Source organism: Notolabrus celidotus, chromosome 4, assembly GCF_009762535.1.
Source record: "Notolabrus celidotus isolate fNotCel1 chromosome 4, fNotCel1.pri, whole genome shotgun sequence".
Classification (NCBI taxonomy): domain Eukaryota; kingdom Metazoa; phylum Chordata; class Actinopteri; order Labriformes; family Labridae; genus Notolabrus; species Notolabrus celidotus.
The window spans coordinates 14249592-14267556 of NC_048275.1; the positions used below are offsets into that span (position 1 = coordinate 14249592).

The following is a 17965-nucleotide window of genomic DNA, read 5'->3' on the forward strand; positions in this document are numbered from 1 at the left end:
TACGTTTATCTTGGTCTCATCAGACCACAAGATATGGCTCCAGTAATCAATGTCATTGGTCTGCTTGTCTTTAGCAAATTGTTTGCAGGCTTTTGCAGGCTTGTGCATCATCTTTAGAAGAAATGTGAGGGGTGTACTCTTTTTTGTGAGATACTGTATACAGCAAAGGATATGATGTGGATAATATTAAGCGTCAAGGTATTCAGTGATCCTTATTGAGCCTCTGCTAAGCTTCACTGTAAAGCTCATTGATATGAAAAGGCAAAGAAGACAAATTACTTTCACATATCATCCTAACACTGTTAAGATGGGAAGTGGGAAGACAACTACCATGGGAGATGAATGAAAAGAACTAGTCAGTCACTACTCATCCCACAGAATAAAATGTATTTTGTTGGTTGGAGTTTGTTTCTACTTGTCTTTTCCCCCAACTCTCTCCCTCCAGTTTTATCTCCTTTGTTCCATCTCTGCCTGCTCACAAAACAGGAAGCATGATCCCCAAATACCTTTCCATACCATCATAATCAACAACAGCAGTTACAAAACTCACCTCACTCAACCACGATGAGAAACCAGGGAAAGGCATGAAATATTAAATTGGTCAGTGCTTTCAACCATCCCTTAAATAACCAAGCAAATATGGAGAGAGGAGACGTGGGGAGACTGAAAATCCCGGACCCTGCCAGACACGTTTCACAGTAATTGATTAGAGCTTCTTCTGTCTGCATTCTCAGTCTCTCGGCTATGCAAGGAAAAGCTGTGTTGCAGCACTGTATCAGTGCCTTTTGTTTACTCCTAATCTGTGTAAAAATTGTTTGTTTTATGCTTGGGTGTTTGCTTTACAGTTTCATAGAGGTAGGAGTAAGCCAAACTAAACGGTGACACAATCAAAATTCGAGCAGTAACTACAAGGAGCAAACACCCCTGTGGTCTCTGATACGGCAGAAATCCTGATGAAACAGATAACTGTATTCTCCGTCTGTTCATTCTCTGTGTGGCAGAAATACTACAATCACATCACAAGCTCTCAGCAACCTAGCAATATAATAACTTCAAGCAGTTGCTGATATAGCAAATGAATCAAAGAATGATTAGCTGGTTCGCCTGATGAGTGTGCAATATACAGAGCCTCCACTTCACGCTCTCATATTTCAACCCTTCAGAGCTGCAGTGCTGTGTGATTCAGTGGAGAGACTTTGCATGACTGCATGTTCAGACTGAGGCTACATACGGAGCTGCTTCCATCCACCTATTATGAATAATGAGCTCTCCAGTCTATAACTCCACATAAACGGACCAGGTTTCCCTGAGGGAGCTTCAGATTCACTCAACATTATGGTGGTGAGAAGGACCCAGCCTGGAATCAGAGGCTCTGTCAACAAGCAGGTGCTTTACAGAGAGCATCCAGTAATCATATACTAACTGACAGAGGCAGGATTACAGTTGAGCACATCATACACATGTAAAAGGTTATTATTCCTAAGGCTTGGTAGAATTGGTTCTGAATTAAGGTGTGTCATATCTTGAAGTTGTTCTAAAGATTCTAGTCTTTGTTGGTATGGAGAAAAAATATGTTTTTTTTTCCATCAAAATAACCCGAAGCTGTGAATAATTATCAGAAAAGTCCTGCCGCGACCTCCTGGTGAGCCTCCACATGTTCCAGCATGACCAAGATATGAACTACTGGAGGCTTTTTGAAGATATACCAGAATAGTTGAAGCGATTTGGAACATTTTTTCCATTTCAGCGTTTGTAGACAAACAAGACGTGTATGTGTATGTAGGTGTTGGTGAGTGTTTTGGATGATAAGTAGGAATAAATTGCAGAGCAGAAAGGTCAGAGTGATTTGAGATCATTTTGAGCCTCTGCCCCCCACAGTAAAACAATTTGGCAAAGCTGTCTCTGGATGCTTAATTCATTTTAATCAATATGATAAACAGAACTTAAAAACAAACATTCATATTTTTTGTTGTTTTTGTGGCTTTTTTGTCTGTAGTGGAGAGTGTTGCTGTAGAGAGACAGGGAATATGTGTAGTGGACAGGGGTGTGTCCAGACTGCTTTGACTGGGGTGGCACTGACTTATTCAGGGGTCGTATGAATTATGTGTGCACACTAGGGATGTACATTTTAAGTATTTTCCGTGATCGATTTTTGGAAATGTTAACGATCAATTATCGATTAATTGATTAAAAAAAAACATTATTATTCTTACGTAAAAAACAATGCCAAATAGGTTGTTTTCCCCCTAAATTTTATTTTCTACAGCAACAAAATGCATAAAACTGACGGGATTGAATACGGGTACATGTTTGACACGCAGAATATCAACGATCAGGCTAGTTGAAATATTCCCCGCGGACATAATCTTATAAAGTGAAGGCTCATAATACTAACAGAAAAGTACTTCAGACTCACAGTGTCCAGTTTTCTGTCTACTCATTCTTATTGAGAAAAATAAACATGTGTATTCGATCAGGTGTCAGCCGGGAGCGCATCCGGGTCATAATCAGTCCCGCTGGAGAAAAGCCCAGACGGCTCTGATGTTGCTGGTCTGTAAACGTAGCGTACCAGAATTTCCCACCTGTCTGTTGCCTTCGTATCAAAAAGGGGGGAAATATCCTGTTTAAAGCTGTCAACCTTTGTGTCTGGGTTGTTGTTGGCAGCAGTTTTGTATTGATCCTCTTTTAAAAAGCGCACGTGAAGACCTGACGCACAGCCGCAGCCGCAGCCGCCAGCTGAGCGTCTCCGCTGTGCACAGCACCTTTAACAGCTGATTCACATCCAAACATGCTTTAAACTTAAAACACCTCCCTGATAGATGAGTGTAATATACGACCACATGATGTTTGTTCCACGTGACGGAAAATTGATGACAAAAATGTGTGTTTTGAGTAATTTCTTAACAATCAATTAATTGATAATCGATTAATTGTGGTCATCCCTAGTGCAGACACTTAAACAGACAAATAGCAAGCATTTATCAACCGTATCTGCTGCTACTTATACTTACTTAAACTAACAACAGAAAAATCACTTAAGCAATCAAAGAGAAGAGGTTTTTCCGTCACAGTTTTTGCAAGCAAACTCCAATAATGTGACAGTCAGATGGTTTTTCATAATTTCTTGTAAGAATGTATGGACTGTTTCCTCCTATGCATGTTTGCATGCAATACTACTACTGAGTAGCCTGTTGAAACCATAGACTGTATATACAATGGACAGCGTTGCTCCACCTTTTCCCGTTGGATGGTTTTGAAGCCAAAAAACCCTGTTCCAATGGGCAGCCAGAGTCTGCGCTGTAGAGAATTTCTGTGGTTGCCACTGTAATTTCTGTGTTGCCACAGTAACGTGCTCCACCCTACAGCATAGCGTCACCAGATCCTATGGAGTTTCCCTCTACAGCAGCTGTCAATCAAAGCAAACCCGTAGATAAAACCCAGTTTTTAAACTCTAATAACTAACAAAAAAGAAACTTTTCCGAAAAAAGAGGCCTTGAACACAAAACAGTCAAATAATAACTACACATCACCACAGCATAGAAATGTGAGAAACATTTATACGACATGTATTTATTTTTTAAAGTGTGACTGCAGCCACATTCAAATGAATAGGGGAGACAGATTTTTTTTACCTATACTGCAGCCAGCCACCGGGGTCCAGACACTTTGGTGGAAGCTTCACTTCCAGCCGAGCGAGCTGCAGCCCTGGTTGAAACACAGTCCTCATCACATCTCCGACAAGGCAAATAGCCAATCATAGTTTGGGTTTTGGAGTGGCACTTGGGGTGGCCAGTTAGATTTGGAGAGGGGCCTATACCATCCCTCTGGACACGCCCCCGGGAATAGAGATTGGGGAATAACATGCAGCAAAGGAGTCAAACCAGCGACCAGTTCGACTAGGACTGTAGCCTCGGTATATGGGGCACTCACCTTAACTACTGGCCTAAACCTGTGCCCAGAAAGCATTCATTTCTTATACATATGTTAATTGTATACATTTTTGTTTATACTTATTTATTCACTTATTTGGTTACCTTTTATTCTTTATTTTCTTGATTTCCTTGTTGTTCAGCAACACATGATCCCCAGCTGCTGTTAATATTTTTAATATTGAAAATGATGGATTTGTATTATGTCAGTTTGTGGACAAGAGACACTGAACAGTCCTGCTTGTGGAAACTACACACAGTCTATGTGAGGATGCCAAAACTCACAGACTGCCTGAAAAGACATGCTGGTGTTGAGTTACAGATTCATTTAATGAACTGTACAATCAAATCTGTTAAATAGAAATAAAAAGGAGCCGAACAATATGCAAGGAAAATGTAACAATAAGTTCCTTCCATTACATATGCCATCCAGTAGAGGGCACAGATTGAAATGTTTAACAATGAAAAATTTGTAAATCTGTTAGCACTTGTTGATAATTGTCCAATGGGTTCCTTTATCCTCATCAATATATATTTTTTTAAGTTATATGTTTCAGGGTCAGCTTCAGTGTCTTCGCTGAAATCCATGGGTCTTGCGTTTCAAACTGCTGTCCTTTTTTTCTCATCACTTCTCAAGGTTGACACAAACCCACAGGCCAGATCAGCTTTGATACTTGAGGTTATTTTTTGACTCCTCGCACCTCTGTCTTTCAGTTCTGAAAGTCTAACTTCAAAGTTGAACTGGAATGAAATTGAGACAAGAAAAAGAAGACTGAATAGAAAGCTGACTCTATTATCCATGAAAACAAACTAAACCCTGCTGTGTTTGATCTAAATGAGTCTCATCATATGTAGTTTTAAATTGCAAAATTCAAATATTGATTTCTTTCACACATTTCCTACCATGGTCACTCCACTGTGGAATCACCAGTTTGTTTTACCTTCAGTAAGATGTTTTCAATCAAAATTGCAGTTCAAAGCCTGAAAACTTCAATACTGAGACCAAATGTGTGACTCAGATTGAAGTCGTGACTCAAGCCATCACCCAAAGCAGCCCATCTTGATCTAAAGTAAAGCATATCAATGCCACCTCAAACTGAAGATCTGCACATCAAGTCCAATTTACCATGCAGAGACATGATCTGAGCAGAATGAAAGATCAATTGACTCAGTGCGACTGGGATGGGTAACCTCTAACCTTTACCATTGTCACTCCAGACTGCGCTGTAAACAGCATCCTGTCTGTCTGTCTGACAACATCTTTTCATTTGTGCTGACTTGTGAGAGGAGGCGGGGCGTGATCGCACAAGATCAGTGAACCTCTGAGGCCCTGACGCGTGTGTGTGTGCTTCTGCGCTCCAGCTGTTGGAAGGAATAAAAACTCCCCAGGCCGACTCAGTGGCATTAATCAGTCTAATCTCTGTCATCATCAACATCAAGATCATCATTATCCCAGCAATTATATCAGTTATCGCAGTATGTCTTCATTGTCATATGCACATCAAAGCTTCCTGCACCTCAAGTCAAAACGAGGGGGTTATTTTATACTTTTATACTTTTGAGTAAATAAACATGAGCACAGCAGCAAGTGAAGGATGCAAGGAAGCATTTTTCATGTTATGTTTAGACAGCTGTCTTTGCCCTCTTGAACCACAGATCATCAGACGTTGGATACAAGCAATGTGTTATCTAAAACAGCTTGAAGAAACAGAAAATGTTAAGCAAGGTTTTGGTAATTTGCCTGTCAGATTTTTAAGATGAGGCTTTGCAGTTTTTGCCTGTTATGGGCCAGAGAGGAAGGAGAGAAGCAGTGCTCAGGTTCTGCCTGGACTGTTTGGCCAGAGGAGCTTTAAATTAGAAATGTGAAGGAGCATGGGGACAGCAGGGAATTGCGACGGGCATTAATCTAGCCGTGCGTTCAGATGCATTTGTCTTTCCTTCCATTTGCAGTTCTGGCAGAGCCTCTCCTGAGTGTGCATTGAAATTGTTTTGTGCATGCTGTGTGTGTGTGTGTTTGTGTTTGTGTATGTGTGTGTGTGTGTGTGTGTGTGTCTGCATTTGCACTCAGGTGTTTTGCGTGCCTGTATGTGCAGCAAAGATAATTCAGTGTGTATACTGTTTGGGAATGCATCCTCACTTTGTGTTTGGAATGCCAAAGTGCCAAATTATACCTGGTGAGCACGCAGGAGGGCCGCTGTGTCTGCTGCAGTCCTTGGAAAGAAAACATGAATCTTTCTGTCTGTAGTCAGAGTGCTTTGGGAGCAAGAGGCGGGCTACTGAGAGAGAAAAAGACAAAGTGGGAGTGTTTAAAATCCCACCTGTTCTCTTCACTAAACTCATCTCTTCTATCATCAGCCATGTTTTATAAATCTGTCTTTTCTGGAAGTAAATAAACTCCAAAGTGCAGCCCTCTCCATCACACTCGATTGCATCAGCAACACTCAAAGCTATTGAACAAGTCTCTAAGTAAAAACTTTTTCTTCCTATGATGCAAACAAGCCCTGTATTGTGTTCCTTTTTTCTATGGGAATGTTGTTTAGAGTCTCTAGATGTGTGTCTGTGACAGTAATACAAGTCTTTCATTACCTCTCTCTGCAGGATTGGCCTTCTGCTCCTGGGAGAGCCTCTGGACAGAGAGACCACGGATCAGTACCGTCTGATTGTCACCGCCTCCGACGGCAACCCTGGAGGGGTGAGACACTAACCTCTTTAAGAAGCTTTGCGCCGGATTCCTCCGGGTTGACGATTTTTGAACACATTTTATACACATTAAGCTCAAATCGGATCCTCTCATGCAAGCTTATTAGCTCAGAAATGTGGCACACTGAACCCAAGTGCTTCATTAGCCTGGAAAATCTAATGGTGCGTTTCAACTCACGTAGTTTAATACCCTGTGATTTTGTCACATTTTCATATAATCTTTGGCAGCATTAAGAGTCAGGAGCACCGCTTCTTTGTGCCAAACCAAATCAAGACCTGCAAATTAAGGGCTGCCTTCACATTTTTTACTCTATACCCACAGTAACTAAAACAGAAATCATTTGACTTTACTAAACTCACTTGAAGTTAAAATCCATTGATAAGAAGAGACCACTTTGCATACCATTATGGGAGGGAGTTTGTTAGCCAACATTATTGATGTGCTCTTAAGAACTGACACTCAGGTCTGTCAGTCCATTTTCTTGTTAGTCAAACTCTGGGGAATCTCACTCACTAATTGTTGGGCTTTCCACTTTAAGTCAATGGGGATTTGCAATGATGGTAGCGTGTCGCAGGCTCACAGTAAATTATAACATAGACTTACATGATCCTGCAAAGTATTTCACATGTCGAGTTTTTTTAATTAACCAAGTTTGTACTGGAGGTTTGGACTTCCTGTCAAACGTTCTAATCAACAAAAGTGTGTTTTATTGGTGTGTATTTGGCAGGGAGCTTGTTTTATCAGTGAGTGTACAGTATCTCACAAAAGTGAGTAAACCCTTCACATTTCTGCAAATATTTACTTATATCTTTTCATGGGACAACACTGAAGAAATGACCCTTTGATATAATGTAAAGTAGTCAGTGTACAGCTTGTTTAACAGTGTAAATTTACCCCTCAAAATAACTCAACACAGCCATTAATGTCTAAATGTCCAAATTGGGCCCAAACCCTCTTGGGCATGGAGTTCACCAGAGCTTCAAAGGTTGCCAATGTAACCCTCTTCCACTCCTCTATGATCACATCACAGAGCTAGGGGATGTTAGAGAGCTTGCGCTCCTCCACCTTCCATTTGAGGATGCCCCACAGATGCTCAATAGGGTTTAGGTCTGGAGACATGCTTGGCCACTCCATCACCTTTACCCTCAGCTTCTTTGGCAAGGCAGTGGCCGCCTTGTGGATTTGTTTGGGGTCGTTATCATGTTGGAATACTGCCCTGCGGCCCACTTTCCAAAGGGAGGGCATCATGCTCTGCTTCAGTATGTCACAGTACATGTTGGCATTCATGGTTCCCTGAATGAACTGTAGCTCCCCAGTGCCAGCAGCACTCATGCAGCCTCAGACCATGACACTCCCACCACCATGCTTGACTGTAGGTAAGACACACTTGTCTTTGTACTCCTCACCTGGTTGCCCCCACACACGCTTGACACCATCTGAACCAAATACGTTTATCTTGGTCTCATCAGACCACAAGACATGGTTCCAGTAATCCATGTCCTTAGTCTGCTGTCTTTAACAAACTGTTTGTGGGCTTTCTTGTGCATCATCTTTAGAAAAAATATGAGGGGTGTAGTCACTTTTGTGAGATACTGTATATACTTTTGTATCCACGATACACCTCCATCTCCTCCCACTGAAATATAATGAAGCGAAAAAGCCCCTCTGGTGTGTGCTAACGAATTGTACTAGCCACAAATTGTGTTGCCAAGGTCTGAAGAGATTTCATTGATGGGGCTACAGGATTGATGTCAAGCCCCTTCCACTGACTAAAACCTGCATTAAACATAGCAATAAAACAGCAAAGATCCCTCAGGTCAGCACAGTCCCCAGCAGATCAGATTCTTTTGTTGATTTGAAGTGGACACTCATAGTTTTGGAAAGTTCAGTGACTCTTGTGTTTGTGTTCATATGTTTTCTGTTGCAGTACCTCCTCAAGTCAAGTATTAATATAAAGCAAATTAGGGTTAAAAACATTACAAATACAATAAATAACAGAATAAAACTCAATAAATAATAACACAACAACTCATGTTCAACTGAACAACACGAAAGGCCAAAACAAAGGAATGAGTTTTGAGAGATGACTAAACTTGAGGGACTCAGTGGTTCTTATATTAAATGGTAGACAGTTTCACAGTGTAGGAGCAGCCACTACAAAAGCTCTGTCACCTCTGATGTTTGGCCTGGATCTTGGGACAACCAAAAGCATCTGGTGTGTTGACCTCAGTGCTCTGGCCTCTGAAGTATGTTGGCACAACAGCTCAGACAGGTATGATGATGCCGGCACATGAAAGGTTTTCAAAACAAGTAACAGAATCTTAAACTGGATACTGAAACTGACAAGAAGCCAGTGGAGTGAAGCCAGTACTGGCGTGATATAACCTCGCCGTCTCTTCCCAGTCAGCAGATGTGCAGCTGCATTTTGAATCTGCTGTATCCAACACAGAGTGATCAACATCAGAATACAAAGAATGAATTAGTCCAAACAAGAAGTAATGAACATTTATATGACTTTCTCAAACTCATTTGACGACCTTTACCTTCCCCATAAGTCTTAAGTGAAAGATGTTAATCTGAACAACTGAGCTTATGTGCTAATTAAATTTGAAAGAACTCAAAAATCACAACCAGATTCTCAACAGAAGGGAGACTATAAGAAGTCAATGGGCCAAGACCAGTATTCATACCACCCAGAAGTTCAGGTTTGTTCTGATCTAGTAAAGTGATCAGAGCTGTCTATTGCAGAGCTGGCAATCATAGCGTCATCGTGATAAAAAATTAACTGTAATGACAAAAATCATGTTTGAGGAAAAAATAGGTGAGTATTTTACTTTTCTAAGTGAACCTAAATCTCATCTGTTAATATTAAGGAGGAAGGCTTTATGACCCACACAGAAGTCAGTCAGTCACATGAACCAAAATGTTTTGGCTTCACTTTTTTGGAGATGTCACGTAGTCCATCTTTTTTATGCACTGTTTGTTTTAAAGTATCAAATCTTTTTATTCTATTGTAGAAAAATGCACAAAATGATTGCAAAATCCTATCCTATATTATTAAGATAGCATGCTTAAATTAAATCACCTTTGAGCAAAGTGAATTGGTAGCTTAAAATTGACAGTATACTCGTGTTTGTGTATTATGTGAGACTTGCTAACATATAGGATTTTTTTCCCTATTATTGGTCGAGCTCCAAAAATTCAGAATCCTTTATTTCCCATAATGCAGCTGATAAACTCATTTAATTAAACACTCCAGGTCAATGCCAACCTCTTTCAAACTACACATATCTTGTTTGAAAAGCTTTCCTTTTTTGAATATGAGGTGTCCGAGGCCAAGCTGTGAAAGCCCTGATGACATCATTATGAAATCATCAGTTATTTCAGACTGACAAACCTCTTTCAGAGCCTCAGAGGATGATACAACTCTTTTTTGCTCAGCATAAATAGTGAAATGACATGTGATGGTGTAAAATAGGTGGACTTTCCCTTTAAAAGACAACCTCCCTCATGTCATCACAGGTTGTGTCTTTTTTGTGTTTACATCCCAGAGCTGTCCATGTGAGTTAGTCCAGAGAAACAGCAGACTCTATAACTGGAAGTGAATGCTGGCTGCCCCGTCTCCCACCGAGAGCTGATAATCATATAAACCGTCTTAATTAAATTAGACTTCACCTCAGTTGGCTCAGTTTTTGCAGCTGCCTGTGTTCCAGGCAGAGGTGAAATGTGGTTTCCTTTTAAGATGCCGCGTGTGATGGGCAATGAACATTAGCTGATGAGCTGTCACAGAGGTGATGTTGATTGGCCCCCTCTCACCTGCACACACATAAACACTCAGAGCCTCAGCTGGTTTCTTTTTTTCCTATATTTTGGCAGGCTACAAGTGATGGTCAGGTGACATTATTTAACCCTTTGACAAGATTTTTCGGCAGGTGCCACAATTGATTGAAACATTTTTGAAAACACACAAAAATTAACTTACCCAAGCATTTAGTAAGGCCGTGGATCTGTGGATGCTTAATGTGTCTGTTTAACAATGTCTGACAAAATTATAAGTCAGATTTATTTTTTTTCACAAGAAAAATTCTACACTTTAATTAGATGTAATGGTTTATTGTCTTAATTACCTTTTAAGATGAGGTCAAAGAGATTCAAGCAATATGAAAACTAATTGAGAAATCCAAATAAAGAGCAAACAAATGCGCTAACAGACATGTTTCTACTGCAAAGGTCAAAGGTTTTGTTACGGAAATAAATTCTCAAACACTAAAAATTTTTCATACTTCATTGGTTTTTTTTTGTTTTTACTTGTGTCTGTCTTTACTCAGTAAAGTAAAATAATATAAGATTAATATTTCAGTTTCTTCATAATAGTTTTTATAATTTTATTTAGCATTTGACTTATTGACATATATAAACTCAGAGTATAGGCTGTACAGATTACAGTGTTATGAAGCACTTCAATTAATTTTAGAAGATGTCAAGAAAGAAGTAAATCAGTGACAACATAATGAAGGTGCTATGGCATAAACATTTTTTCAAAATTACTCAACCAAATGCAGAACTCTTAAAAGTAGCTTAATCTTAAAATGGCCCTTAGCTTAAAGCTGGGGTTGGTAGTCAGATTTAGATACACTTTTTGTTATACTGGTTAAAATGATCTTTATGTCCGATGGCAATCAATACATAATGTGTTCTTAAAAAATAGCGAAAAAAAGCTGCGATCTACAGACGGAGTAAACCTAAGACCCGCCTTTAGGGTCCAATATATAAAACCAATCAAATCCTGTCCTGCCGTTCTGCCCGCCTCCTGCGTGTACATTTCCCTAGCGTGCACTCCCCGTCCCCTGCCTCTGCTTCCCATGCCTCTATTTACAGCCCCTCTCTTGTTAGACGGAGTCCTGAGGAAATGCTCCATTCAAATTCATGCTAGTTTCTCGGACTACCAACCCTAGCTTTAAAGCCCCAGCGAGGAACCTTTGGTTTGTGTTGATTTTGGCACACCCTGTGGACAAAGTGATACAAAGCTCTTTCATTGTTGCTGATTTCGTCCTGTAGATGAGTAGGCAGTATTTTTTTTTTTACCCCCCCCAAAAAAGTCTCATCTTCTAACCATAAAATGTGTTGCTCACTGTGAGTATTTGCAGAGGGAAAATACATTAAAAAAAGGCTTTTTCCTCAGTGTGTAATAAATCATCTCATCTGACGCCTGCTGCCTCACAGTGGAATTCAAGCATTAAAAATTACAGCAGAGAAACTTTCAATCTTGATCTTGATGGTTTTGTTTGCTTTTGCATGTCATAAAGAGCCATCCCTGTTCGATTCAATATATTTCATGACCAGTCGGAATCCCTCCCAGGGGCTTTAAGCTGTGTATATTTTAGGGATATTAAGCATAAAAAAACATAACCAGGTATTTGCATTTTTATTATATTTACTCATAAAAAATCATTTAAGATGAACGAGAATCTGATTAAGTGCTAGTGTAACTATTTATTTGAGATATTCTGCCTGGATATTTTGATTAAACAAGAATGTTACCAGGAATTAAATGAAAAATCAAAATGAAAAAAATTCTTATATTGCGGCATTCTCCTGGCAGCAGAGAATTCATTATTTATACACAACAGTTCTGTTTCTCAAATTTAAGACATGTAACAGAAGACAGATCGAGACAGTTCTATCTCTAAATGTCCATGTATTCTACAACTGTATGGAATTGTGTTCATAAGTAGCATTCAAACACAGCAAAAACCTCTCAAGGAATTCAACAGTGAGCAGTCGGTGTGGTTAACAGTCAGAGGATGCAAAAACATGATATGAATGGAAAAAAATGACATTAAGAAGAAATAAATTCATATATGGAGCGTTTAAAGGGTAAAGAAGCATACATGCCTTAATGTCATATATTAAATGAGTGCTCCTGAACTTCAGCGATCTAAAGGAGTGTCAAAGCTAGCAGTGTAGAGGAGACTGACAGTTACAGGGTCGGAGAGATCAAGTGCAGATAAATGAAAGGTGAGGAAAAAGGGGCATCACCTCACAGAATGAGGTAACCACAACTTACTGCTCTCTGTCCCTTTCACTGATGGACTAATTGCCCACACCAACACCCCTTACCAGGAAAGTGTGTGTGTTTGTGTGTGTGTGTGTGTGTGTGTGTGTGTGTGTGTGTGTGTGTGTGTGTGTGTGTGTGTGTGTGTGTGTGTGTGTGTGTGTGTGTGTGTGTGTGTGTGTGTGTGTGTGTGTGTGCACTCAGTGTCTTATCCTCACAGTGAATTGCCAGCTAAATGTCACAGCGGGGAAAAAAAATGCTGTTACAATCAGGAAGTTAGTCCAATGAAGAAGAGCAGCGTGCAGAGGTTGATGTGAGGAGCTCATTCAGCGAGGGGACGTGCTGCGAGGACAGCTAGAGACGGGAATAGGATCAAAATAACCACAGGGGGAGGGAAGAGAGAGGAGAAAGAGAGGGAAGAAAGGATGGAGACAACGGGGATTTGGATGTGTTATTAGTAGAGACGTTTTGGTTGCCCTGGAAATCTGACACAGGGAGCAAAACAAGACATCTTACCCGCTGAGTCTACTTCTATTTGACGCAAACTTCCCATTTACGTATTGTTCAATTCAAGTCAGATGTCTGTTGGTACATGAAAGGAATCGTGCAAGTTAATGGTAGCCAACAAAGGCAAATGTGGTGTCATGGCTGTTACATTTTTATGAGACTAAACATATCAGGAAACAACACATTCAATCAGTGATATAGTGCTTCATGCAGCGCCCCCTTCAGGCTTAGAGCACTGCAAAAGTAATGAATGGTTTTGCAGCATTTTGATTTTGCAAATATCTTATGGGTTTGTGTTTTTGACTTTGCATTGATTATGTGATTAAATATAATGCAGTTATTTCTTGCTTTCTGCAGCACGTTTTATTTATGTATTTTTAGGGCATAGCTTTTGTTGCATTTGTTTTGGACTCGTGCATGTGTTTTTGAATTTGCAGCCTAACCCTACACATGAAGATCACTTTAGGGGAATGATAACCCCTGCAGGCCTCAGTGACAGATTCCAAATTGGTGTTTTTAACATTTCAAGCTGTAATCATAACCACAGAGCAGACTCAGTTCTTGAAAAAGTCACCTAGGGATGCTGCATAAAGCTCTTCATCTTGCCCTCTGCAGAGAGAGTACATGGCTCCTAACAGCCTGATTAGATCAGTCCTTGCAATATAGCTTCTGGTCAAAGTTGTCACTTGAAAGGCAAAGCAGCACCAGCAGACACCTCTGGATCTTTCAGACGGCGAGGACAGAAGACGAGACATCAGAGAGCTCCATCTATTTTATGCTAAATAAATAATAGCAGCTCATTAATCACACTCATGGCCATTGAGGTAGGCTTTTGGCTTAGATTAGTACAACCCCACAAGGATGAAGATGCTAATTTGCTCCAGGTATTCTCTGAAAATAAAAATAAATGGATACCATCAGCACTTAAGTTGTGTCTCCTTGTATCCCAGTTTAAGGGAGGGACAGAGCAAGAGATCCGTGGAGTGTAAAGGTTTTAGCACGGGCTGCCATGTCAATCGGCACATGAAAGGCATGATTATGTAAAATCTGGAATAATGACAACAACAATGATGAAGGAATCCCCAACAGACAGAGAGATGAAGGTGACATTAACTAGGTCACTTCCATTGTGATGTTCATGATGTCTTATCTGCCAGGGAAACTTCAAACACATGTCTTTAGGGAGGCATTTTTTCCTTCACAGGGCAGCTCCTCCTATAACCTGCCTATCCCGCCTTCCCCCAGAGGAGAGCGTTTACACCATTTTTTGTACACAGCCTCATCCCAGTGAGCACTGAGAGATCGGAGGAGTTTGCATGTTCAGCCATTTTTTCCCTGTTGATTTATTGGAGGGCTATAGGTGTGCGCACAGTGTCATTGTTTGAAGGTTATGGGCAGTGCATTTCTTTACGCTGGCTCTGCAAATGAACAGTGTTTCCTCCAAGAATCATACAAAAAAACATCCACAAACATGATTAACATGCTGTAAAACTGAGGAACATGTCCTCTACTTCCATGAAATGCTCAGACTCCAGACTAGGAAGTTTCACTGCTGATATAATTTGATTTTAGAGTAAGTAACCACATCAGTGTAATAATTAACCTTTGCAAAGAAGTAAAGCAAGGGGAGATATGATCAGATTTCAGGATTGAGCATCCAACATACAACCTTGTGCAGTTTTCTCTTAATAATAACCTGAAAAACATTCCAGCCAGATAGACTGCAGAAGGTTATACATCTTGAATTATGAATGGCAGAGTTCACACTGAGGTTTGTGCTAAAATAAATTGTGTTGTCATTCACATTCTACTTCCATTTAAGTTTTTGCAGGCATATCTGACATATTTTAATAGTCCTATCATTCACTTTTGGAGAAATTATGCCTCTGTGGATGCTAATGTCAGTTATCATTTGCAGTATCTTTATAACGGAACTAGACTATGCAGTGTTTTGCAAAGGAAAGAAATGATTCTGTACTTGGGGAGTTGGCTGGACATGGGGATCTTTTACAAATATTGATATGCATCACCCTCATTTCAGCTTTATTTAATCTTTTTATCAATTAAGTTAGTTTATATATCAATTTCGCTTTATTCTAGTAGCTTCATTCACCCATACACAAACACACTGCACCACTAGCTTTCCTCTATTAATTACACACAGCAGCATGTCCCGCCCCGCCTCCTACAGTTTTTCTTGTCTGTATATGTCTCACTCTTTGACAACATTTATCAGCAGCATGTTTTATACAGACGCCCAAATAACACAGCTAATGCTTTGAAATGTTTCACTTGATATTACATTACCACAACAGGTGATCAGCATGTGAACAAGGCTTGTTAATGACGCAGCGTTTTGCTACAACCCATAACTAAGATAGCTTAGAATGACAAACAGCTGCATATTACCTTCAAAACAGCATTATGAGAAGGTTCATATTTAACATGAGACATGGCACTTCACTGATTTCATTAACAGGAGGGACGCACTGAAGGACCTTTCTCTCCCTCTCTGATCACCTGCAGCTGAGCATGTGTCAGGTGCTGCTGGTTATCAGACCTGAGGGGCAGACCGTGACAAGAGATCATATAAATCATTGATAGCAGATGTTGATCTAATATTGATTAAAAGAGAAAAATGTAAAAATGGTCTGCATTATAATTGGGAAGCCAGCCCAGTGTAGGAAACACTGATAGGACCACAAAACAAGATATGTACAAGTTCAGTTTTCAACCGGATGTTTCTGGACCAAAGTTGACCGACATGCAGTCTCTAGAGCCGAACCTCCAGCATCAGAGTGTAATTTCCTCCCCATGAGATGATCTGCTAACAAAACCGTATCACCTCCAGATCAGATCAGTGTACTGTTCTTAGCGGAAAAAAATAATTCACAGAAAGTTTCAACAAAAAGGAAGACTGTGTCTTTTTTTCTGACAGCATTGTTTACCCAGAGTTTGGATTTTTTCTGTCTTTTTGTTTTGTAATACTGGATACTGAATTCAGTTTTTGTTTTTGCCTGTGGGCTTCAAAAGGAAAAGCTGTCATGATGGTGACAGCTGACGAGGATCAGAGAAAACATCCGTAAACCAGTGCCTGCTCGTCTATCTGACAGCAATTCTCCCCGCACTGTACATCGTGAAAATAAATCAATAAACTGTAGACACACCTGAAAATCTGATCTGAAAGTTCTATCAGCTCGTATTTTTCCTCCCCATGAGAACCCAAATCCTGTCAGGAGTTTGACCAACAACATGACATTTGAAAAAACGTTCTTTCAACACTTAGGATAGAGCTCCTGTTTCAGATAATAATACTTTGTAATAGGGTGGTTTTTGAATTACAATCTACTTTGCTGCTAAGAGTCAAAGCAAATGTTATATTTTGTGTGAAATTAATTGGATTTAAACACTTCTGCACAATTTTCCTTTGTCTCATTACAAAAGTCGCTGTCTTTTCTGAAATTTAAAATTTTTGTAAATGTCAGTTCTTTCAAAACAGCAGTAACAATTTAGCAATTGAACCTCTGTTTTCCTCATTATAATTGCCAACTGGCACTGCTCTACGGCTTTAGTTTGTTAACCAGTGAAAAAGAATAGCTGAGTATTTTTATGCATTTTAAAAGCTTGTTTTTCCACTCATTAAAACGCACAGTGCCTTCCTCGAGAGCACCCCAGTTATCTCCTTTTTTTAAAAAAAACTTTGATCTTAGTTTTCATATGCTCAGAGGAACTTCTTTTCATCACTTTTTGATATCAAGAAGCTCAGAGAAGTAGAACCTGATGTGTCATTTTTATTCCTTTAAAAATTACCCCTTGAGCTTAAAGCTGCTGTGAGGAACTTTTGTTTTGTATCGATTCTGGCGCCCCCCTTGTGGACAAAGTGATACCTCTTATCTCTTGTCCTATACATGCAAAAGTAGTGTTTTCAACATAAACTTCATCCTGTTGTCTTTTAACAGTCAACTTTATCAGGCAATGTGATTATTTTCCATGAAAACAGTCAAATAAAGGCTGTTTCTGAAGTGAGATGTCCATTATCTGGTCTGACACCTACCCCCTCAGGGCGGTTTCAGGCATTAAAAATGACAACAGAGAAGGTGTTAGTGTTGTTGCTGATGGTCTTGTTTGCTATTGAAGGTCATAAAGAGGCATCGGTATCATTTTCAGTCTGTTTCTCAGCCAGTTCAAAACTCCTCACAGGGCCTTTAAGAATATCCTGTTTTTTGGGAACTTTACATGAATAGATAATCTTAATTTTTAGCAAATGTCTCACCACATGGGTTGTTATTCCTGCTCTTGTGTTTTCTACTGTGTTAATTTAAAACAATGCTTGGTCAAAGCAGCAGTCCGTGACATAGCTCTGTCTCTTTTTCCCTCAGACTTCCACCACTACCGTGAACATCGTTGTCACTGATGTCAATGACAATGACCCTGAATTTGATCCCACCATGTCAACTAATTTTACTGTCAGAGAAGAAGAGACCAACCTGTTTGTGGGAAAAGTCCTGGTGAGTATTACCTGAAATAGGTGGTCACTATTCTCTCTCTATGCATGTTCAGTCAACATTACCAGGGTTGAGCAGATTTGTCACTCAGAGCTCCTTCCCTGTTGCCTGGCTTGGTTCTGCACCACTGAGCAGTCAGATTTGTCTAATTACTGTTGTAGATTAATCGCCCTGATGTTTGTCAGCAGATTAATCTTAGAATAATGGCAGGATACATCCTCTGTGAGTGTGCACCTACAGTACATGCTTACTAATTGACGGATGAGGT

General features: G+C 40.0%; 1 pseudogene; it reads left to right on the forward strand.

Annotated features, from left to right (window-relative positions):
• The window catches only part of LOC117812101, a 294303-nt pseudogene that overhangs the window by 179245 nt on the left and 97093 nt on the right, over window positions 1-17965 (forward strand).